The following is a 25,284-nucleotide window of genomic DNA, read 5'->3' on the forward strand; positions in this document are numbered from 1 at the left end:
TTATGTAACCACATGTTAATTTCTACAATACTCCTTTATCGCTCTTCTTATTACAATATCTTTAGTATCTATTAAACAGTATTTCTCTCTGCTCGTGTCAAAATGTAACACTTAGTCCATATTGTCATGCAGCTGTATTAATGCATTTCCAAACTCTTTTATGAAATACCTCTAAGTAATTCCCTCTTGATTTTATGGGATAAAACACAGAATTTGGCTTGAACTCTAAATCATCTGTTTCAACTCTACTGGATTCCAGTTCTAACTGCATCATTAAATAGTACATCACTATGTGGTATTTAAACAGTCTTATTCATATCCACAGTAAAATCATCAGAAACCCCATTCGGACCACCTTTATATGATTTACTTGGGGTTAGATTTCTTCTAAATTGATTAAGATCTATTATTGTATTAGAGTCAGTTAAAATTAGTAGATGGTACAAAACCCAGCACAATGTTCAACTTCTGACAACTGAGATTGCGCCAAATGAATAAAGTCAAGTCTTGTACTTTGGTTCAGAGTATATTAACTCTTTCTATGTTTCCCCCTCGTTTCTGGGGCCTCTTCCTTCATTTAACGGTCATCTCTGAAAAAAACCTTGAGAGTGTTTACTGGCTGCAGTCTCTCTATCTCTAAGCCCCTTACATGTTGCAGTACATATTAGCTGGTCACATAATTATTATTTCTATTCTAGCTTAATTTCCCTGTTGGTTACCATAAGTATGACCTGAGTTACTAGATAGTATTGTTGTGTCTAAGGGGGAATTGAAACTCAATCTTTTTCACCCAATGGGGCCTATTTATCAAGCCATCAACCGCAAATACGTTTGAATTCCGCAGCGTAATTGTGGAGAGCTTGCTTCCCCTTAGTTATCAAAGCCTACAGACCGACAAAAGTAGAATTTTGTGACATAACATACGATCCGCCGGTCTCAGTCCGACACAGATCGATGGTTACGTTACTACAGATGTTCCGAATGCAAATTCAGCACTATCTGACTACTTTTGCTAGTCAACAAATATCTTACAGGTACTCTCGCCACTATTCCGGCCCAGCTTACCTGGTTTTCAATCCGCCACCCTGGAGGCCGCCGATGCCATAGGAATAAATGGGAGTCTGAAAGCAGCGAAAGCTTATGTTCTCTGCTGCCCGATATCCCATTGATTCCTATGGTATAATAAAAGTTACGTTTACACCTAACACCCTAACATGTTCCCCGAGTCTAAACACCCCTAATCTACCACCCCCTACACCGCTGCCACCTACATTATACTTATTAACCCCTAATCTGCCGCCCAGACACCGCCGACACCTAAATAAAAGTTATTAACCCCTATCCCGCCGCTCCTGGAGCCCACTGCAACTAAATAAAGTTATTAACCCCTAAACCCCTGGCCTCCCACATCACTAGCACTTATTAAACCTATTAACCCCTAAACCACCAGCCCCCCACATCGCCATAAACTAAATTAAACTATTAACCCCTAAACCTAACAACACGCTAACCTTACATTAAATATTAACTCATCCCTATCTTATAATAAATTTAAACTTACCTTTAGATTTAAATTAAACTATATTAAACTATTAATTAATCTACCCTAAATATTATACTAGAAATACATTAAACTATTAATTAACCTACCCTATTATAATAAAAATACATTAAACTATATTAAATTAATGATTAATCCACCCCCCCTCCTCTTTCGTGTCCTTACCCCCCCCCCCCTTTTACAAAGCTACAGTAAATGCCCACAATCTAGAATACATATCGCGTCAACATATCAATACTAACTAACTATCCATGTCCCCACATTTAAGCTTCTTAAAGCTATATTAAGATTAATCTGACTCAAGCCCAAACTGAAGGGACAATTACTTTGGTTGGGAAGCGCTGGTTGCCTAGAAAATAAGATACAAGTTTATGAGTTGATCCTATTTTTATTTTAACTATTAAGCTAGATTGTATCTTTTCCGAAAATATAAAATGAAAAATGAGGAAATAATGCATATAGATATATGTTTTTCGCTACTTGATAAAGATATCCTGGATTTTTATGAATATAGCAAGTATATTAATAGAATCGTTCAATGATGTTGTAGTAATCATATGCTATCTCTGGCTTTTGTTAAGATGACAGCACAAAATCTGTAACTTCTACATCTAAATTTTACTTTGTCACTGTATTTTTTTTTGTGCTTGTTAAACTTATAATGTTCCTCAATAAAAAATTTATTTAAAAAAAAATAATTAATGATTAATCTAACCTAACTTTTAAACTAAAATTACATAAAACTACAAATTAAATTAACTATATTATATATTTACACCTAACCCTACTCAAATAATTTAAATCTACACTAAAAAATTACAAAGTTACAAAAAACTAAGTTACAAAAAATAATAAACACTAAGTTACAAAAAATAACAAACACTAAGTTACACAAAATATAAACACTAAGTTACAAAAAATAAAAAAGAAATTATCAAAGCTTTAAACTAATTACACCTAATCTAAGGGCCCTATGAAAATAAAAAAGCCCCCCCAAAATAAAAAATAAACCCTAGCCTACAATACACTACAAATAGCCCTTAAAAGGGCCTTTTGCGGGGCATTGCCCCAAAGTAATCAGCTATTTTACCTGTAAATAAAATACAAACAACCCCCCAACAGTAAAACCCACACAACCAACCCCCCAAATAAAAAACTAACTAAAAAAAACCTAAGCTCCCCATTGCCCTGAAAAGGGCATTTGGATGGACATTGCCCTTAAAAGGGCATTTAGCTCTTTTGCAGCCCAAAACCCTAATCTAAAAATAAACCCACCCAATAAACCCTTAAAAAATACTAACACTAACCCCTGAAGATCGACTTACAGTTTTGAAGATCCAACATCCATCCTCCAAGAAGCCAGAAGAAGTGTTCATTGAAGGGGCAAGAAGTCCTCCAAGAAGTTGACCGACGTCTTCATCCAAGCCCGCAGAAGTCTTCACCCAGACGGCATCTTCTATCTTCATCCATCGCGGAGCCGAAGAGCAGCAAGATCGATGACTGTTAGTTAACAACAGTCCGCTGCTCATCGCCCCATACTTGGTGTGCGGCTTTTTGACAACTTTTTTATTAAATATGGAGAGCGTATTTAGGTCTGCGGCTGCGATGTAAGGCGATGTCAGGCGAGCATATAGGTGCCGGCGAATGCAGAACATTTGACGGGTTGATAAATAGGCCCCAATAGATGATCAAGCCTTTCATAACCATTATATTGCACAAACGTAAGCTTTTCCTACTTTAGGGTCTCAAATCCAGCTGCTCTCCGTACACTCAGCACTTACTTAGGTGACGCTTTATAGCCAGTCCACAGAATACTCACAATCAGTTTACTATCACCGTCTCCCAGTCAGATAGAAATGCTCCGCCCACTCCTGGCACCTTACAGAGATCCAGCAAACCATCTTACATGAACCTCCGCCAGTCTCAAAATGTAGCACAATCAAAATAAAAAAACAAGGCACATATCAAACATTAAAACATCTCAGGAGCAGCAATGCACTACTGGGAGCTAGCTGGTTATTGGTGGCTACTCACATTTGTCTCCTCTTGTCATTGGCTCACCAGATGTGTTCAGCTAGCTCCAATTATTATATATTATACCAATGATTCGGATAGAGAATACAATTTTAATCAACTTTACAATTTACTTCTATTATCTAATTTTCTTCATTCTCTTAGTATCCTTTGTTGAACAAACATTAATGCACATGGATGAGCCAATAACATGAGCCAGATATGTGGAGCAACCAATCAGCAGCTCCTGAGAATTCCTAGGTATGCTTTTCAACAAAGGGTTACAAAAAAATGTAACAAATTAGATACTAGAAGTTAATTTTAAAGTTGTTTAAAATTGCATGCTCTTATCATGAAAGAAAAATTGTGGGTTCCATGCCCCTTTAAAGTTGAAATGCTGTTAAAACATTTATTTTGTGTGCAGATAATTTGCACAATTGCAGATAAATAATCTATGCGTTTATTAAAATATCATTACTGTCCCTTTAGAGGGGAGATATCTAAAAAAGCAAGAACATGATTTAACAAAATCTATATTTCAGTTGTTTTATGTGTTTATTATATTGTCAATATATTTTCTTTACCCTTTGCTCACTATTCCAGATCACATTAGCAAATAAAGATATGAGAGGGAACCAAATAAATGAAATTATTGCTACATGGGTCTATCTGAAATAAAATCTGCATTTATATGGATGGACAGGAGCTGGTTAAAAGTAAAAACTACCCATCCAAGAAGCAGAAAATTAAGGTTCCTTTTTGATAGACATTGGCTCGAAGATCTGTGATGTCTCAAAATATTAAGTTTCTCTTCTAATAATGCAGCAAATATTGCCTTCTGTCACAATTAATCTGAATAGAAGTTCAGGCTGATTACAGGTGACACAGTCACAGTGCTCTGCCTATGTTAGTTTCCACACACCGTCAAATTTACTCCAAGTGCTTAGCTGAAGAAAATGGCTGTGTGATACCCGGCTTTCATGAGGCTAATAGATTGTGACACAAAAGAGGGAAACCTTTATTTTAATTCAAAAAACAAAAGGCAAATAGCAGAGCTTATGTACGTGCCTCCTCACGCTACTGACAAACATTCCTTCAAATCCGGACATCAATGGGAAGTGGAGGTATTTGCAGATGCGGATGAAAACATGCGAGATATTTTTTCATATCAAAGGCTTGAATTTCTGCACTCGATTCATACAGTTAACCCAACAGAATCTTCTTTCTTCAACAGTACTAAACAGTCCTAAGTTTCACACAATCATATCTGTGTATTTCAAGCATCTATCTATATTTAAAAAAATTCTTCATATTGTCTGCGGTAATGGCGTTCTTTATTGGCCAACAATGGTAACATTGATTTTAGAATATTTGAATGTTGGTGCGCAGAACAAACTGTGAATGAAAACTGCCGGCTTTCTGTATTAAAACAAGAGCGTTTTTACAAAAACTTGTGGTTTTTTCTTTTTTTCCTCTCTCTATTCTAAATAGCTCCAAATCAATATGATTCATTCAGGCAGCTTTGTGAAAAGCCATTTATCAACAACAGTTTTTTCAATAAAAGATCTGTACCGACAAAATGATGTCATCTTCCGCTCACTTGGTAGCAAGTGCAGATTGTAAGCTTTGTTGTATCCTAACAATTGAGGCTTGTTCGCAAAATTACATTTATTAAGCAAAAGTATTTGGAGACTGAATGAACATTGAAGTTTGGTTGCCATGGGCAATAATCATTGCAAAAAGTCATGACCTTTCTGTTATGCAGCAAGTAACAAATTGAAATGATACAAATTACTCTGATTCTAGGTCTGTCCATCTAGATGCTGGTTACGTGCAGGGGTCAAATGGTTTCTATTCAAGGAGCCATATTTGAAGTGGCTTCTGCTGCAGTCAAGAGGTGGGGACACTGAGACTCCAATATTGCCCCATACTGTGGTAGCAATGACAAGAAGACAAAAGGGCAGCAGAGAAAGAGTCATTCATTTGCTGGTTATCTGTTGTGGCTGACAGTTTATAGAGAGAAAAAGAACAGCTAGTTCCCCGTGCAGCATTATTTTATAGATATCATTTCTAAGTTACAACAACATTTATCTTCGTGGATTTGCTTAAAGGGGCATTAAAGTCAAAATTAAACTTTCCTGATTTGGATAGAGGATGCAGTTTTAAGCAACTTTACAATTTACTTCTGTTATTAAATTTGCTTCGTTCTCTTGGTATCTTTTATTGAAAAGTAAAACTAGGTAGGCTCAGGAGTGCGCATGTGTCTTTAAAACTCTATGGCAGCAGTGTTTGGCAATATTGTATAACAAAGCTACAGATAACGTTGCCAAACACAGCTGCCATAGAGTACTAAAGACACGTGCACACTCCTGAGCTCTTATAAGCCTACCTAGTTTTACTCTTTAATAAAAGATACCAAGAGAACAAAGCAGATTTGATAAAAGAAGCAAATTAGAAAGTTGCTTAAAATTGCATCCTCTATACGAATCAGGAAAGTTTGGTTTTGACTTTAATGCCCCTTTAAGGACTGATTTTTACACCAGGTCTGTGAATTTTTAAGCAAACTATTTTAAGACAATAAAACTGTTAGTGAGACTCATTAAATCATTTTAAAGGGGTATTACACTCATATTGTGCAATTTAAATTAATCACTGCACAGAAAAAGATCTGCATACAAAATAAATCACTTTAAAGGGGCATTACACACATATTGTGCAATTTAAATTATTCACTGCACAGAAAAAGATCTGCATACAAAATAAATCACTTTGATGGGACATAAAACACCCCAAAAAAATGTCATGAGCTTTCTAATTTACTTCTATCATCAAATTGTATTAGATTTTTTGTATCCTTTGTTGAAAAGCAGGGAGGTAATATTAGGAGCGTGCACGTGTCTGCAGCACTATATGGCAGCAGTTTTGCAAGAACACTAGAGAGCAGCACATTTTCCTGCCATGCAGTGCTCCAGACATGTGCACGCTACCTATCTAGATATCTCTTCAACAAAGGATAACACAAGAACAAACCGGATAATTGGATAATAGAAGTACACTGGAAACTTTGTATTCTTTTTAAAAAAAAAAAATCATTGTACACTGTCATCGTGTTAGCAAAGTTTGGGGTAGATTTATCATAGTGCGAGCGGACATGATACGATGTAGCGCATACGCTGTCGGCATTTATCATTACACAAGCAGTTCTGGTGAACTTCTTGTGCATTGCCGCCCCCTGCAGATTCGCCGCTAATCGGCCGCTAGCAGTAGGTGTCAATCAACCCGATTGCATTCGATCGGGTTGATTTCTGTCCGCGGCCTCAGAGCACGGAAACAGGGGCATCAAGCTCCATCGGCCCCTTTGTCTTGTTTTGAAGTTCAATAATATACCCAATGAAAAACCTTTTGTCTTTTTTTTTTTGGTGGCCAATCAGGAACAAATATAAATAAGACCCTGCACTTATCAACCAATCATTATGCAGCATTAGTCATTATTCTGAAACCAATGAATGCACTGCAGCCTCTCAAGGAGAAATAGAAAAACTATCATTTTCAGATTTATGTAACAGGAAAATCAGGCAAAATGAATATTAACAGCTGATTTTAACACTGTGATTAATTGCATCTATTATGGGGAATTAAATTATGACTTGAATATCCCTTTATATGTTTTTATGCAAATACTTTTTTACACACTCCTGTTTAACCGCATTTCTAGATTGACCTCTTACTAGAAACAACTAGTCACAAACTAATTTAGAGATGCATTGCTGGAACCATAAATAACTTCACAATCAGAATTTCTGCTTGTGATCCCTTAGCTAAAGAAAACCATAGAGATTCATAGAAAGACATTCTGAGAAAAAAGATTATGCTATTTACTTTCAATGACAGCGTGATACAATTATATATAATTATGAACACAATTAATGTTACTGATCCCGCTTTAATAAACAGTAAAATCAAATTAAAATCTAGCGCATTTAATACGTTTCTCTTATTTATTAGTCACTACCATTTTGGTTCAAGAAAATGTCATCCTTTGCATTTGACACCAATAATTCACTGATGCTAAAAGGGACACAAAACCCAAAATGTTTATTTCATGACTCAGATAGAACAGTAATTTTAAAGGGTCAGTAAACCTTAAAAAAAATGTTATATAATTCTGCACATAGTGCAGAATTATATAACATTACATTAGCCAAACGTTTTAAATCATAATATTGCCTTTTTATTTTTAAAAAATATCGCCGTTTTACAGACCCGCTCTCTGGGCTCTGCTGAGCGGGTCTGTTGATTTTACTGAGCGCATCGGGCCAGCTGTATAGTCACAGCCCGGCCCGACCGCGCCATTAGACACAATGCAGCTCGCTCCCGCTGTCAGACAGAGCAGGAGCGAGCTGCATTGTGTCTAATGGCGCGGTCGGGCCGGGCTGTGACTATACAGCTGGCCCGATGCGCTCAGTAAAAACAACAGACCCGCTCAGCAGAGCCCAGAGAGCGGGTCTGTAAAACGGCGATATTTTTTAAAAATAAAAAGGCAATATTATGATTTAAAACGTTTGGCTAATGTAATGTGCAGTGCAGAATTCTATAACATTTTTTTAAGGTTTACTGTCCCTTTAAGCAACTTTCTAATTTATTCCTATTATTCATTTTTCTTCCTTCTCTTGCTATCTTTATTTAAAAAATCAGCTGTAATGAAAGCTTAGGAACCGGCCCATTTTTGGTTCAGATCACTGAATAGCACTTGCTGATTGGTGGTTAAATGTAGAAAGCTGTTTAAAATTGCTGCTCTTCCTGAATCATGAAATAACAATTTGGGTTTTGTGACCCTTTAAAGAGACATTATAGTGTTAACATTACATTATACTCTAATCAGTTAGAGCATGTAATGTTAACACGAGTGATGCTGTAATGCTATGTGTTTACCCCTGTGACAGGGCTGAGCACAAGTTTAAAGAAAACTTCCCTAGTCGCACAGACCATATAATGGCTCGTTAATATCAGTGCTTTAAACTCTGTGGGCCAGATAGCAAGTGGCGTGATATTAGCACTTTCTCTCGTGTGCAAATGCCGCCAGAAGCAAACTTTTAATGTAATCTAAAACTAAATGGTGTGTGCACAAGCAAAGCCTAATGCACGCTAACTTCGGATACAGCGACTGCGTTAACTTCTCCCCATAGACTTCATGCTCTAACCCAACACTGCGTAAGGCCTACAGCGCTAAACCGAGAGGGTTACGCATATTTTACATTTCAATGTTCTTCACATAGAAGAAAATGTTCTTTTTATTTTTAAATATATATATTTATATACTGTATATATTGTTAATGTAAAATATATATCTATACCTATACATTTATATGAATATATACAGGTATAGAAATATACAGATATATATATAGAAATATCTATTTAAAAATACAAAGAACATTTTCCCCTATATAAAACACATTCACCCAGATTACGAGTTTTGCATTAGAGGCTGTGCGGTGCTAACAAGCAGTTTTCCCTCACCGCTCACTTACATGCAGCGCTGGTATTATGAGTTTTCAGAAACCCGTCGTTAAAAGACAAGAAGTGAGCGTTGAGCAAAATTTTGCTCATTACCGCACTCCAATACCAGCGCTGCTTAAGTCAGCGGTGAGCTGGTGTAATGTGCTCATGCACGATTTCCCCATAGGAATCAACAGGGAGAGCCGGCTGAAAAAGCCTAACACCTGCAAAAAAGCAGCGTAAAACTCCTTAACGCAGCCCCATTAATTCCTATGGGGAAATAAAATGAACACCCTAACATGAACCCCGAGTCTAAACACCCCTAATCTTACACTTATTAGCCCCTAATCTGCCGTCCCCGACATCGCTGCCACCTACATTATACTTATGAACCCCAAATCTGCTTCCCCCAACATCGCCGACACCTACATTATATTTATTAACCCCTAATCTGCAGCCCCCAATGTTGCCGCCACCTACCTACACTTATTAACCCCTAATCTGCCGCCCCCAACATCGCCGCCACTATAAAAAACATATTAACCCCTAAACCGCCGCACTCCCGCCTCGCAAACATTAGTTAATTATTATTAACCCCTAATCTGCCAGCCCTAACATCGCCGCCACCTACCTACATTTATTAACCCCTAATCTGCCACCCCCAACGTCGCTGCCACTATATTAAAGTTATTAACCCCTAAACCTAAGTTTAACCCTAACCCTAACACCCCCTAACTTAAATATAATTTAAATAAATCTAAATAAAATTACTATCATTACCTACATTATTCCTATTTAAAACTAAATACTTACCTATAAAATAAACCCTAAGATCGCTACAATATAACTAATAGATACATTGTAGCTAGCTTAGGATTTATTTTTATTTTACAGGCAAGTTTGTATTTATTTTAACTAGGTAGAATAGTTATTAAATAGTTATTAACTATTTAATAACTACCTAGTTAAAATAAAGACAAATTTACCTGTAAAATAAAACCTAATCTAAGTTACACTAACACCTAACACTACACTATAATTAAATAAATTAACTAAATTAAATACAATTACCTACATTAAATTAAATTAGCTAAAGTACAAAAAACCCCCACTAAATTACAGAAAATAATAAACAAATTACAGAAATTTAAACTAATTACACCTAATCTAAAAATAAAAAAGCCCCCCCAAAATAAAAAAAAACCTAGCCTAAACTAAACTACCAATAGCCCTTAAAAGGGCTTTTTGCGGGGTATTGCCCCAAAGTAATCAGCTCTTTTACCTGTAAAAAAAAATACAAACAACCCCCCCAACATTAAAACCCACTCCCACACAACCAACCCCCCAAATTAAATACTATTGAAAAAAAACTAAGCTCCCCATTGCCCTGAAAAGGGCATTTGGATGGGCATTGCCCTTAAAAGGGCAGTTAGCTCTTTTGCAGCCCAAAGTGCCTAACCTAAAAATAAAACCCACCCAATATACCCTTAAAAAAACCCTAACACTAACCCCCTGAAGATCGACTTACCGGGAGACGTCTTCATCCAAGCCGGGCGAAGTGGTCCTCCAGACAGGCAGAAGTCTTCATCCAAGCCGGGCAGAAGTGGTCCTCCAGACGGGCAGAAGTCTTCATCCAAGCCGGACAGAAGTGGTCCTCCAGATGGACAGAAGTCTTCATCCAGACGGCATCTTCTATCTTCATCCATCCGGCACGGAGCGGGTCCATCTTCAAGACATCCGACGCGGAGCATCCTCTTCATACGATGACTAAAACAGAATGAAGGTACCTTTAAGTGACGTTATCCAAGATGGCGTCCCTTAGATTCCGATTTGCTGATAGAATTCTATCAGCCAATCGGTATTAAGGTAGAAAAAATCCTATTGGCTGATGCAATCAGCCAATAGGATTGAAGTTCAATCCTATTGGCTGATCCAATCAGCCAATAGGATTGAGCTCGCATTCTATTGGCTGATTGGAACAGCTAATAGAATGCAAGCTCAATCCTATTGACTGATTGGATCAGCCAATAGGATTGAACTTCAATCCTATTGGCTGATTGCATTAGCCAATATGATTTTTTCTACCTTAATTCCGATTGGCTGATAGAATTCTATCAGCCAATCGGAATCTAAGGGACACCATCTTGGATTACATCACTTAAAGGTACCTTCATTCTGTTTTAGTCGTCGGATGAAGAGGATGCTCCGCGTTGGATGTCTTGAAGATGGACCCGCTCCGCGCCGAATGGATGAAGATAGAAGATGCTGTCTGGATGAAGACTTCTGCCCGTCTGGAGGACCACTTCTGCCCAGCTTGGATGAAGACTTCTGCCCATCTGGAGGACCACTTCTGCCCGGCTTGGATGAAGAATTCTGCCCGTCTGGAGGACCACTTCGCCCGGCTTGAATGAAGACGTCTCCCGGTAAGTTGATCTTCAGGGGGTTAGTGTTAGGTTTTTTTAAGGGTGTATTGGGTGGGTTTTATATTTTAGATTAGGGTTTGGGCGGCAAAAGAGCTAACTGCCCTTTTAAGGGCAATGCCCATCCAAATGCCCTTTTCAGGGCAATGGGGAGCTTAGGTTTTTTTAGCTAGTATTTTATTTGGGGGGTTGGTTATGTGGGTGGTGGGTTTTACTGTTGGGGGGGTTGTTTGTATTTTTTTTTTCAGGTAAAAGAGTTGATTACTTTCGGGCAATGCCCCGCAAAAGGCCCTTTTAAGGGCTATTGGTAGTTTAGTTTAGGCTAGGGTTTTTTTTTTATTTTGGGGGGGCTTTTTTTTATTTTAATAGGGCTATTAGATTAGGTGTAATTAGTTTAAATTTCTGTAATTTGTTTATTATTTTCTGTAATTTAGTGTTTTTTTATACTTTAGCTAATTTAATTTAATGTAGGTAATTGTATTTAATTTAGTTAATTTATTTAATTATAGTGTAGTGTTAGGTGTTAGTGTAACTTAGGTTAGGTTTTATTTTACAGGTAAATTTGTCTTTATTTTAACTAGGTAGTTATTAAATAGTTAATAACTATTTAATAACTATTCTACCTAGTTAAAATAAATACAAACTTGCCTGTAAAATAAAAATAAATCCTAAAATAGCTACAATGTAACTATTAGTTATATTGTAGCTAGCTTAGGGTTTATTTTATAGGTAAGTATTTTGTTTTAAATAGGAATAATTTATTTAATGATAGGAATATTTATTTAGATTTATTTAAATTATATTTGTTAGTGGGTGTTAGGTTTAGGGTTAGACTTAGGTTTAGGGGTTAATAACTTTAATATAATGGCGGCGATGTTGGGGGCGGCAGATTAGGGGTTAATAAATATAGGTAGGTGGTGGCGATGTTAGGGCTGGCAGATTAGGGGTTAATAATATTTAACTAATGTTTGCGAGGCGGGAGTGCAGTGGTTTAGGGGTTAATATGTTTATTATAGTGGCGGCGACATTGGGGGCGGCAGATTAGGGGTTAATAAGTGTAGGTAGGTGGTGGCGACATTGGGGGCAGCAGATTAGGGGTTAATAAATATAATGTAGGTGTCGGCGATGTTGGGGTTAGCAGATTAGGGGTTCATACATATAATGTAGGTGGCGGCGGTGTCCGGAGCAGCAGATTAGGGGTTAAAATTTTTATTTTAGTATTTGCAATGCGGGAGGGCCTCAGTTTAGGGGTTAATAGGTAGTTTATGGGTGTTAGTGTACTTTTTAGCACTTTAGTTATGAGTTTTATATTACGGCATTGTACCATAATAACTACTGATTTTTAAATGCGTTAGGCCTCTTGACAGGGTAGGGTGTACCGCTCACTTTTTGGCCTCCCAGGACAGACTCGTAATATCAGCGCTATGGAAGTCCCATAGAAAAAAGACTTTACAAAGTTTACGTAAGTCGTTTTGCAGTAAGGCCAAAGAAGTGTGCGGTGACCCTAAACCTTCAAGACTCGTAATACCAGCGGGCGTAAAAAAGCAGCGTTAGGACTTCTTAATGCTGCTTTTTTACCCTAACGCACAACTCGTAATCTAGTCGATTGGATTGTTAAATGTTTACAGTAAACACAGAGTTTCCCTTTAAACCATTATAATATATGTTAATAAAGAATAGTTTTTATCAGATAGTGTATGAGTGCAATTCTTTATTTTAATGTATTTATGTTGTGTTTGGTGCAATTTTTATTTTAACCCTAACCCGACACTCCCTTAATGTGCCAGTTGGTAAAACAGTGCATCTTCATACAGAGTGCCGCCATGATGGAGATTATTTATTTCCACAGACAGTGACATTGCTGTCTCTCTGACAGTTATACTGTGTTTTGGTTTAGCATTCACAATACAGAGTGGGAGCTTTACATTTCTGCAGTTTATCTTACACAATTTACCATTTATACCATATACAGGGAGTGCAGAATTATTAGGCAAATGAGTATTTTGACCACATCATCCTCTTTATGCATGTTGTCTTACTCCAAGCTGTATAGGCTCGAAAGCCTACTACCAATTAAGCATATTAGGTGATGTGCATCTCTGTAATGAGAAGGGGTGTGGTCTAATGACATCAACACCCTATATCAGGTGTGCATAATTATTAGGCAACTTCCTTTCCTTTGGCAAAATGGGTCAAAAGAAGGACTTGACAGGCTCAGAAAAGCCAAAAATAGTGAGATATCTTGCAGAAGGATGCAGCACTCTTAAAATTGCAAAGCTTCTGAAGCGTGATCATCAAACAATCAAGCGTTTCATTCAAAATAATCAGCAGGGTCGCAAGAAGCGTGTGGAAAAACCAAGGCGCAAAATAACTGCCCGTGAACTGAGAAAAGTCAAGCGTGCAGCTGCCAAGATGCCACTTGCCACCAGTTTGGCCATATTTCAGAACTGCAACATCACTGGAGTGCCCAAAAGCACAAGATGTGCAATACTCAGAGACATGGCCAAGGTAAGAAAGGCTGAAAGACGACCACCACTAAACAAGACACACAAGCTGAAACGTCAAGACTGGGCCAAGAAATATCTCAAGACTGATTTTTCTAAGGTTTTATGGACTTATGAAATGAGAGTGAGTCTTGATGGGCCAGATGGATGGGCCCGTGGCTGGATTGGTAAAGGGCAGAGAGCTCCAGTCCGACTCAGACGCCAGCAAGGTGGAGGTGGAGTACTGGTTTGGGCTGGTATCATCAAAGATGAGCTTGTGGGGCCTTTTCGGGTGGAGGATGGAGTCAAGCTCAACTCCCAGTCCTACTGCCAGTTTCTGGAAGACACCTTCTTCAAGCAGTGGTACAGGAAGAAGTCTGCATCCTTCAAGAAAAACATGATTTTCATGCAGGACAATGCTCCATCACACGCGTCCAAGTACTCCACAGCGTGGCTGGCAAGAAAGGGTATAAAAGAAGAAAATCTAATGACATGGCCTCCTTGTTCACCTGATCTGAACCCCATTGAGAACCTGTGATCCATCATCAAATGTGAGATTTACAAGGAGGGAAAGCAGTACACCTCTCTGAACAGTGTCTGGGAGGCTGTGGTTGCTGCTGCACGCAATGTTGATGGTGAACAGATCAAAACACTGACAGAATCCATGGATGGCAGGCTTTTGAGTGTCCTTGCAAAGAAAGGTGGCTATATTGGTCACTGATTTGTTTTTGTTTTGTTTTTGAATGTCAGAAATGTATATTGTGAATGTTGAGATGTTATATTGGTTTCACTGGTAAAAATAAATAATTGAAATGGGTATATATTTGTTTTTTGTTAAGTTGCCTAATAATTATGCACAGTAATAGTCACCTGCATACACAGATATCCCCCTAAAATAGCTCAAACTAAAAACAAACTAAAAACTACTTCCAAAACTATTCAGCTTTGATATTAATGAGTTTTTTGGGTTCATTGAGAACATGGTTGTTGTTCAATAATAAAATTAATCCTCAAAAATACAACTTGCCTAATAACCCTCCCTGTATATACTTACAGAAAGAGAAGCGCTCTACTAGAAACAAACCGCAGCTCAGTAGCTAGTTCTATTGCGAGTTACCACGAAGGAGCAGCCTCTTCAGACCAATTGTCTGATCCCGCCTAACCAGGTCAGTCCAGCCCCGAAATACCAGGCAATTCTCCTCTGGACAAAGAACATGACAGCCCCAGATGATCGTTTCGGCCTTCTGTGGATCTCGTCAGTGACGTGCAGCCATATTCCTCTAAGCTCACTGGACAAGGAGTCCACGTCTGGTTTTCCCATCACCCTTAGGGAGACTTCCCCAGGGTCATAATACAAATACATACAGAAATTGCAAAAAATATATAACAATGCGCCAGCTGCAAAAATGTATAGCTTCTGCTCTGAATAATGCACGCTAAACCAAAGAACTATACAACTATCAGAGCCAGCAACATCATTGATCTGTGAATGTCACCACTTATGTCACAAGGTGAGAAAGTCCGTACAAGATGGCAGCGCCCAGAATGAAGATGCCTCACCAGTCGCTACTTGTAATGGGTTTAAAAAAAGAGAACAACTTGGAAGAAAACAGCAGTCACAGGAGAAAAGAAATTATATGGCGAATAGTAACCATTCTGTTGTCATTGTGACAAACCTGTTAAAGTCCCCATTAAACTTGTATTGTTGCTGATGTGAGTTTTTATACTAATTTTGTAATATTTAGAGGCATAAAGTAGTAAATCAAGCTTCGATTTCTTATTGGTTCATAAGAACAACCCCCGTAGCTCCATTTGTTGACAGGGACATGCCTCCACAAACATGAAAACAAAGTTTTAATTAGGACAGAAACATATTTTTTTTAATAGAACCCTAAACCTATTTAAAAATACCACCTTTTGGATGCTACAATGGAAAAATAACGTCCCTTTAAAGTTAGTGCTATAATTATAAACCTTGTTGTGTAAAATGATCATCTATTCCAGCCACACAGTCATATTGTGCGAGCGGACAATTCATTCCTCTCAAGTGCATCTAATCTATGTGCATGCTCTTAGAACAGATTGTCCTTGTGATTCCTAAAGTGACAGAGTGAAGACAATGTCACATCACTGTCACATATGTAGTTATTTGTACACAGCAGATTACTCTATTTTCAACAATTAAATAGATATAAAACACTATTAGCAAGCGCATAATAAAAAGACAATGCAATAATATTTACTCTGAATTTGTGCACATGCTCAGTAGGAGATGGTGCCCCAGAAAGTGTGCATATGAAAAGACGGTGTAAAATTTGATAATAGAAGTAAATTGGAAAATCTCTAAAAACTGCTGAATCATGAAAGTTTTATTTTGACTTTAGTGCCCCTTTAATCAATTACTATGTAGCAAGTAGCATGGTCAGAGCTCTGAATCCTATGGGATGAGCAGTGGAAGAGAAACACAAAAAAATTGAACTAACGGAAATGCAGGGAAAAAATAGATGTTTTTTAACTACACATATTTAAGCATTTCATGGGGGGGCTAAAGGCTAACATAAAGTGCAAAGATTACAGTAAGCGCTCCAAATAGAAGAGCTTACCTTTCTTTATACCAGTTCCTCTCCTCCATTGCTATCCCCTGAACCCCCTTAGCATGTAAGCCTAAGAGTCCAGCTGTTTGTTGATCACCTTCTTAAGAGCTGACTGCAACAGTACAACTCTTGGCAGGGCCCTCTACCCATTTGATCCCTATAATTGTTTTATTGTACTCCGTCTTTGTTAATAGCGCTGCGGAATCTGTTGGCGCTCTACAAATAACCGATAATGATAATAATAATAAATAATAATAAAGTGTCTGATAAAAGTAACTAAAACAAAGTAAACAATGTGACATAGCTTAAAGGACAATTGAACTTGATATTTCAGCAATGTATCAAATGTTTCATTATTGCAATATACATTCATTATTTATTTTGCTACCTTTTGCTGTAAAAAAAATGTGTTTGTTTTACTCGCTCCCAAGGAGATTTGGGTTAATAATTTTAGGCAATTTATGTGAGCTTTTCTTTACTTCACCCTCACTCCTAAGATTCTCAGCAGCCACATGTTTGTAAAAGGTGGATTATCAGGTTTTCATCAACAATCATGATAGGAGAAGCATTCTTAGTAACTAAGTTGAATCAGTGCTAAACCAAGAGATAAGCGCAGGCTTCCACGGTCTCTCTCAACTGCACACGTGCAAACAGAGTCTGAATATTAGTTTGTGATTGGTTAGCAAGGATTCTTTTGTTCTGGGGGACAGGGAAATCAGTGAAATGAACAAACATGAAACAATATACTCATTTGACAAGATTAAAGTGATGGTAAACTCACACAGAGTACTCTTTGGGGTCAATTTATGTAGATGCAAGCGGACATGATCGGATATAGCAGATCATGTCCGCTGCACATCGATAAATACCGACAGCATATGCTGTCGGTATTTATCATTGCACCAGCAGTTCTTGTGAACTGCTGGCGCAATACCGTCCCCTGCAGATTTGCGGCCAATTGTTCGCTAGCAGGGGTGTCACTCAACCTGATCATATTCGATCGGGCTGATTGCTGTCCGCCACCTCAGAGTCTTAGGACCACTGCTTCTTAACTTCCGCTTCAGGCGGACCTGAAGCGGAGTGGGTCGGAAGCAGCATCCGCTGCTTCATAAATCGACCCCTTTAACATATTGTATGTAAAATCTAAAAATAATTAGTTTAATTCATGAAAAACTTACATTTGCAGGATTACTTCTGTATTTTATTTTTATCCGTTCCTGTTATATCGCAAGCTCTAGCAGTCCCGACACTCTTTTTTTTCTTTCCTATTTTCTTTTCGCCAATCAAATTTCTGGCATTTTGGAATGTATCAAGAAAAAAATGCGTTTATTACGTCATGCAGCGTATTAGCATTCATTGGACGCATGCACATTCTCATTATTGAAGACACGGATGCCCACAGTGCTTGCGATACGGAGAATCCACAGACGATAGAGTTTACAGAATAAAAATGTAAGTATATTGTAACTGCAGTGCAATCCGATTTAGTTACTTGAGAAATGATAAAGTTTTAAATGTGTTAATATTACTACATCACGCTGCTAGAAGAAGGAAATTAAAGGGGGCGAGCATATCAATGCTATAAATAATGACATATTTTTTTTAAATATAGCGACTGAAGCTTTCACAGTAGTTTATTTGATAAGCCGTTATTAAAATTTGAAAAATTTACCATCACTTTAAGCTGCAGGTTTCATTGCAAAATTATTTTCAGATATGAAGGTTCAAAATTATGTCATTTACAAGTTGTATTTAGTGGTCCTTTAATATATTTTACATCATCGTATATAAAATACTCATACTCATAAAATACATATATATCAAATCCTAAAAGATACCGGTATCTTTAAACTGTGTAAGAAAATTGTGTAAAAAATTGTCCCAGAATATCTTTTAAAATGTGCTTAAAGATATTCAGGTTGTATCCAAATATTGTATATATAAAGTGTTCATAAAGTTGGCAGCTTATTTCTTACCGCTAGTAAACCTACCGCTGCTAGGACGATAACTGAGGTCAGCTTCCAAACAGTTATCTCAGTGTCTGTATGAATTTGAACTCATCCCTGGTCACGTGACCTCAATCCTCCAATCAGATGGCTCCTAACTTGGCAACAAGGAATGCCTGTTTCCGTATAAGCATTCTCAATTGTCTTATATTTACAGAATTGGATAGTACTAATAGTCAGTATCATTTACCAGACACTGTCTTAGTACTAGTACTCTGTTTAACAGTTTTTGTGAGTGCCACAATGGTTAGTATGTATAATATAGATATACTCGTACTGCTTTGTATAATAAGGTTGAGTGATCTAAGCATTTCAGTTGTTCTATCGGCCCTTATCAAGATACTTAACCTTAGTTTGTAGTCCAATTTTAATAGTTTGAATGCATATCCAATGCATATCCAATCACTTTGGCTAATAGCTTGTTCAACTAATAGTAAGTATTTAGGGTAATGTCCTCCCAGCCAATGAAATGGGGTGTACTTCCTAACCCTATAGAGTCGTTTCTTCATAAAAATAAACCTGTGTCACATGTATAGAACAGTCATAAGAACAGAACGTCTCAGCACTGTCAGTATAGGTAATTGATATTATAAAGTCCATGTATGAAAGGCTGTGGATTTGGCAAACAATGCACTATGCGACAACTGGTCAGTTCAAGAAAATTAGAACATGCGTTTGTAACGCTAAGCTCTTACCAGAAGGTAGACAGACTTCTCTGTTTCTTGTGCGTCTAGGCTGCTCCGGTCGGTCATAAGGAGATCTATTAGCGTGTCAGTTTCTGCTGTCCGGGGTTTCTCCTGCACTCCTGTGCTATGGAAGCTTCCTCCGTTTGTGTAACCGCTTGTCTCCCTCTTTCAACCTGTGGCAACCTCTAATGACGTCATCTGGTACATTGAACGTCTCCTTTCCAAGCTATCTGCAGGCAGCAAATCCTCCTGCAGCCTTTCCATTCTGTAACGGACTAATAAAACTGTGCTCACTTCTCCCCAAATCCAAAAGTTTAGAATATTAGCACAAATCAGGAGCACCAGTTCGTCCGTTTGAATAAAACATAACATTTATTGGAGAATTACAGCTGGATAAAAAGCTACAAACGTAACCACAAACTATCAGTAGGTAGCATATGCAATGCTCATTGTGCTAACGCGTTTCGGCATTAGCCGTAGTCATAGCTTAATGAAAATAATGCATACACAACCTTTAAAAGACCTTCTATACATTGATAGGTTTAATTAAAATTTGAACCCTGCTTACTGATTGGTTTATTCATCAACTAAATTCCCTAAGTAATCCACACAGTAGTAAGGAATTAGTGTGAGCCATTTAACTCCTTACTACATTTCTATGAGGTTTGGGAAACAATTATAAACCCATTATTTACATCAAATTATGACAATAAACACTCAAACCTGTATATGTTTGGACCTTATAATATGTAGTTTTAAATGATGTCACTGACAGTGTTGTCAAATGCACTTATATTATCTGATTTACATTTATCTTTATAGAATATACTATATATATTTATATGTATGTATATTTAGACATTTATATGTATGTATATTTAGACATGTATATGTATGTATATTTAGACATGTATATGTATGTATATTTAAACATGTATATGTATGTATATTTAGACATGTATATGTATGTATATTTAGACATGTATATGTATGTATATTTAGACATGTATATGTATGTATATTTAGACATGTATATGTATGTATATTTAGACATGTATATGTATGTATATTTAGACATGTATATGTATGTATATTTAGACATGTATATGTATGTATATTTAGACATGTATATGTATGTATATTTAGATATGTATATGTGTGTATATTCAGACATGTATATGTATGTATATTTAGACATGTATATGTATGTATATTTAGACATGTATATGTATGTATATTTAGACATGTATATGTTTGTATATTTAGACATGTATATGTATGTATATTTAGACATGTATACGTATGTATATTTAGACATGTATATGTATGTATATTTAGACATGTATATGTATGTATATTTAGACATGTATATGTGTGTATATTTAGACATGTATATGTATGTATATTTAGACATGTATACGTATGTATATTTAGACATGTATATGTATGTATATTTAGACATGTATATGTATGTATATTTAGAAAAAATGGGGTTTATTTAGCAGCGCTAAAAAAAGCTAGGAAATGATGATACCAATCTAATTTATGTTTTATACAATCTATTTTATTTAAAAATTCTTATAACACATAAAAACAACAGCAAATGCTTTTCCTAATTAATAAAGGGACGTCTCCCTTATACAACACTTATAAAAACAGACTAGAACCATATAATCCTAGAATTTCAGGTATAAAGGAATTAATTCTATAGATAACATATGGCAAGCAACAAATTTCTAAGATAAATGGTGAATTAAATATTTAAAAGGCACAAATGTATCAATCCTAATAGCTTTACAGTTCTTCAGTAACAAATTCAGTTATAAAGTTACACAGTTACTTTCCTTGGACATATAATTGGCTCAGGTGTGCTGGATAGTTAAAAAGGCAAAAAACAGCCAATATTCTGATTTAGGTGCCAAAGCAATCGTGGTTAATGGAAATGGTTAATTTAACAGATGAATACCTTGATGTCTTTAAAGTTCAGTTTGCGTGTTTTAAAAAACGTAGTGCAAATTAGTGTAGAGGTACCTTAATCTGTCCTGGTTGCAACCGCTGATTATCTTCACTGTGAGGGATTCACAGACTGTTTGTTCCTGGTGCTTCTGATAAGTCACCTGACCTTCTCTTTGATTCAGAGGTCAGGGGTGATGATCCGTTCTGGTGATGTAGTTATCCTTTTTTTTGTTTTCCTTTCTTCTTATAGCCCAAATATTGTTTTCATCTGGGTTCCCTCAGACTTCTTAAGGTTTGAAGAAATCTTTGGTCAGTGTTTAGCAGTAACACCGTATTCCCTGAAGTTACCAAAGGTAGATTTTAACTTGCAGGGTCAGGAGAATGTATGTATATTTAGACATGTATATGTATGTATATTTAGACATGTATATGTATGTATATTTAGACATGTATATGTATGTATATTTAGACATGTATATGTATGTATATTTAGACATGTATATGTATGTATATTTAGACATGTATACGTATGTATATTTAGACATGTATACGTATGTATATTTAGACATGTATACGTATGTATATTTAGACATGTATACGTATGTATATTTAGACATGTATATGTATGTATATTTAGACATGTATATGTTTGTATATTTAGACATGTATATGTATGTATATTTAGACATGTATATGTATGTATATTTAGACATGTATATGTATGTATATTTAGACATGTATATGTATGTATATTTAGACATGTATATGTATGTATAATATTTAGACATGTATATGTATGTATATTTAGACATGTATACGTGTGTATATTTAGACATGTATATGTGTGTATATTTAGACATGTATATGTTTGTATATTTAGACATGTATATGTGTGTATATTTAGACATGTATATGTGTGTATATTTAGACATGTATATGTGTGTATATTTAGACATGTATATGTGTGTATATTTAGACATGTATATGTATGTATATTTAGACATGTATATGTATGTATATTTAGACATGTATATGTATGTATATTTAGACATGTATATGTGTGTATATTTAGACATGTATATGTTTGTATATTTAGACATGTATATGTGTGTATATTTAGACATGTATATGTGTGTATATTTAGACATGTATATGTGTGTATATTTAGACATGTATATGTGTGTATATTTAGACATGTATATGTGTGTATATTTAGACATGTATATGTTTGTATATTTAGACATGTATATGTGTGTATATTTAGACATGTATATGTGTGTATATTTAGACATGTATATGTGTGTATATTTAGACATGTATATGTATGTATATTTAGACATGTATATGTGTGTATATTTAGACATGTATATGTGTGTATATTTAGACATGTATATGTGTGTATATTTAGATATGTATATGTATGTATATTTAGACATGTATATGTGTGTATATTTAGACATGTATATGTATGTATATTTAGACATGTATATGTATGTATATTTAGACATGTATATGTATGTATATTTAGACATGTATATGTATGTATATTTTGACATGTATATGTATGTATATTTAGACATGTATATGTATGTATATTTAGACATGTATACGTATGTATATTTAGACATGTATATGTGTGTATATTTAGACATGTATATGTATGTATCTCTATGTTAAAGCATTTTGCATGCTTTTGTTTACACCTGAGACCTCATATCTCTGTGCCCTTTTTACTTTTTAATGCAATAGATTTTTGAACAAATACATTTTATTAGATGGTGTTATTATGAATCTAACTGTACTTTTAAATTATTTTTTTAATGTGTTTTAATCAACTTTTTAGTCAAGCACAAACAATTAACCAGAGCGCTGAAGTTGTGCTAACCTGACTGGGGAACTTGCTTTAATAAAGAGACCCATGCAAAACAGACCCCTATTTATAATGGGATTTCATGGCTATATGACACATTTGTATTATGATTAAAACCCTTTTGTTTATCCCACTTTTCCTTCTTGCATATTTATACACTTAAATAATATAGAAAATGTGCAGCAATGATCACTTCCAATGACTGTACAATTATGATGTGCATGCTAAAATTCTGCCACAAACAGTATGCCTCTACTTTTTTTACTGTTTTTACATAGTCCCTTTAAAAATGTATTAATTTCTTTCCACTCAATGTTGCCTTGAAATCTTAATCATGGAGAGGATTAAATATACATTTAAAAAAAAAAAAACGTTGACTAGATAAAAGGAAAAAATGGTTGTTTTATACATGTGATTAGAATATTATCACAAATCAGGAGCACCAGTTTGTCCGTTTGCATAAAACATAACATTTATTGGAGAATTACAGCTGGATAAAAAGTAACAAATGTAACCACAAACTATCAGTAAGTAGCATATGCAATGCCCATTGTGCTAACGCGTTTCGGCATTAGTCATAGCTTAATGAAAATAATGCATACACAACCTTTAAAAGACCTTCTATACATTGATACGGTTAATTAAAATTTGAACCCTGCTTACTGATTGGTTTATTCATCAACTAAATACCCTAAGTAATCCACACAGTAGTAAGGAATTAGTGTGAGTCATTTAACCCCTTACTACATTTCTATGAGGTTTGGGAAACGATTATAAACCCATTATTTACATCAAATTATGACAATAAACACTAAAACCTGTATATGTTTGGACCTTATAATATGTAGTTTTAAATGATGTCACTGACAGTGTTGCCAAATGAACTTATATTATCTGATTTACATTTATCTTTATAGAATATACTAGCAAAAATAGGATTCAATTAGATCAGTTTATGAAATGCTATTGAATACTCTGAGATATAACTCATACGATGGCATTACATTGCTAGTGCTAATTAATTAAGAGCACATCATAAGCAACTTCAAAAAATGTCAAAAATAATAATACATAAGTGCATAGGTAAAGTTGTCCATCGAAGCATAGTGATCTTATCCTCTTGTTAACACCTTTAGAGTGTTAATCTATCAAATATATCTTATGATAACACATTGAGGCTGAATTATCATATGTCTGTCAGACCTGATCCGACAGTGCAGATCAGATCCGACAGACATCGCTGAATGCGGAGAGCAATACGCTCTCCGTATTCAGCATTGCACCAGCAGCTCACAGGAGCTGCTGGTGCAACGCCACCCCCTGCAGACTCATGGCCAATAGGCCGCCAGCAGGGGGGAGGTGTCAATCAACCCAATCGTACTCGATCGGGTTGAATTGTGGCGATTCCTGTCCGCCTCATCAGAGCAGGCGGACAGGGTTATCGAGCAGCGGTCTTTAGACGGCTGCTCTATAACTTGTGTTTCTGGCGAGTCGGGCCCTCAAGCTCCGTTCGGAGCTTGATAAATGGGCCTCATAGAAGCAAGTTCTGTTACCCTAAATTGATTATATCAAAATATAAGGGTAAGAACATAGACAACGCTATCTATTGGAGCATTTAGTGTTGCTCTGTGATGATATAATTTAACCTCATTGTTACACCTCTAAACTAGACTCATATACGTAACTCATATGTGAACCAATTGAAACTCCTATGAATTACATGCATCAAAATGTGAGTTACCCCCATAAAACTCATGATATTGAATATATATGGGAACAATTGTTTAATGCCAAAAGTTAATCACATCATATTGTGAATTTAGCCCTTGAGGAATCCTAGTCTTAAACTTATGTATCCAAAATACTTTTCTGAGTGCCAATCTGGACTCTCTGGATGAACCTCTCTTACTATAAACTTTTTCAATAATAGTCCATCTCATGGACTCAGGGCTTTTATGATGATGCTCTTTAAAGTGTTGAACTAATGGCATGGTCAACACACCATTTTATTTTTTTATTATTTTTATTTTGCGAGAGAAGCATCATACAGTCATGCAATATGTACAGTGTCAAATGTGTTAAGTATAACTGTACATGTATCACATTACATAACATTGCGATCAATACATCTGTCAATTTGTAAAATACCTAAATGAATGGACAAAGATGAGCATCTTAAGCAAAATGAAACTGATT

This window comes from Bombina bombina, chromosome 10, assembly GCF_027579735.1.
Source record: "Bombina bombina isolate aBomBom1 chromosome 10, aBomBom1.pri, whole genome shotgun sequence".
Classification (NCBI taxonomy): Eukaryota; Metazoa; Chordata; class Amphibia; order Anura; family Bombinatoridae; genus Bombina; species Bombina bombina.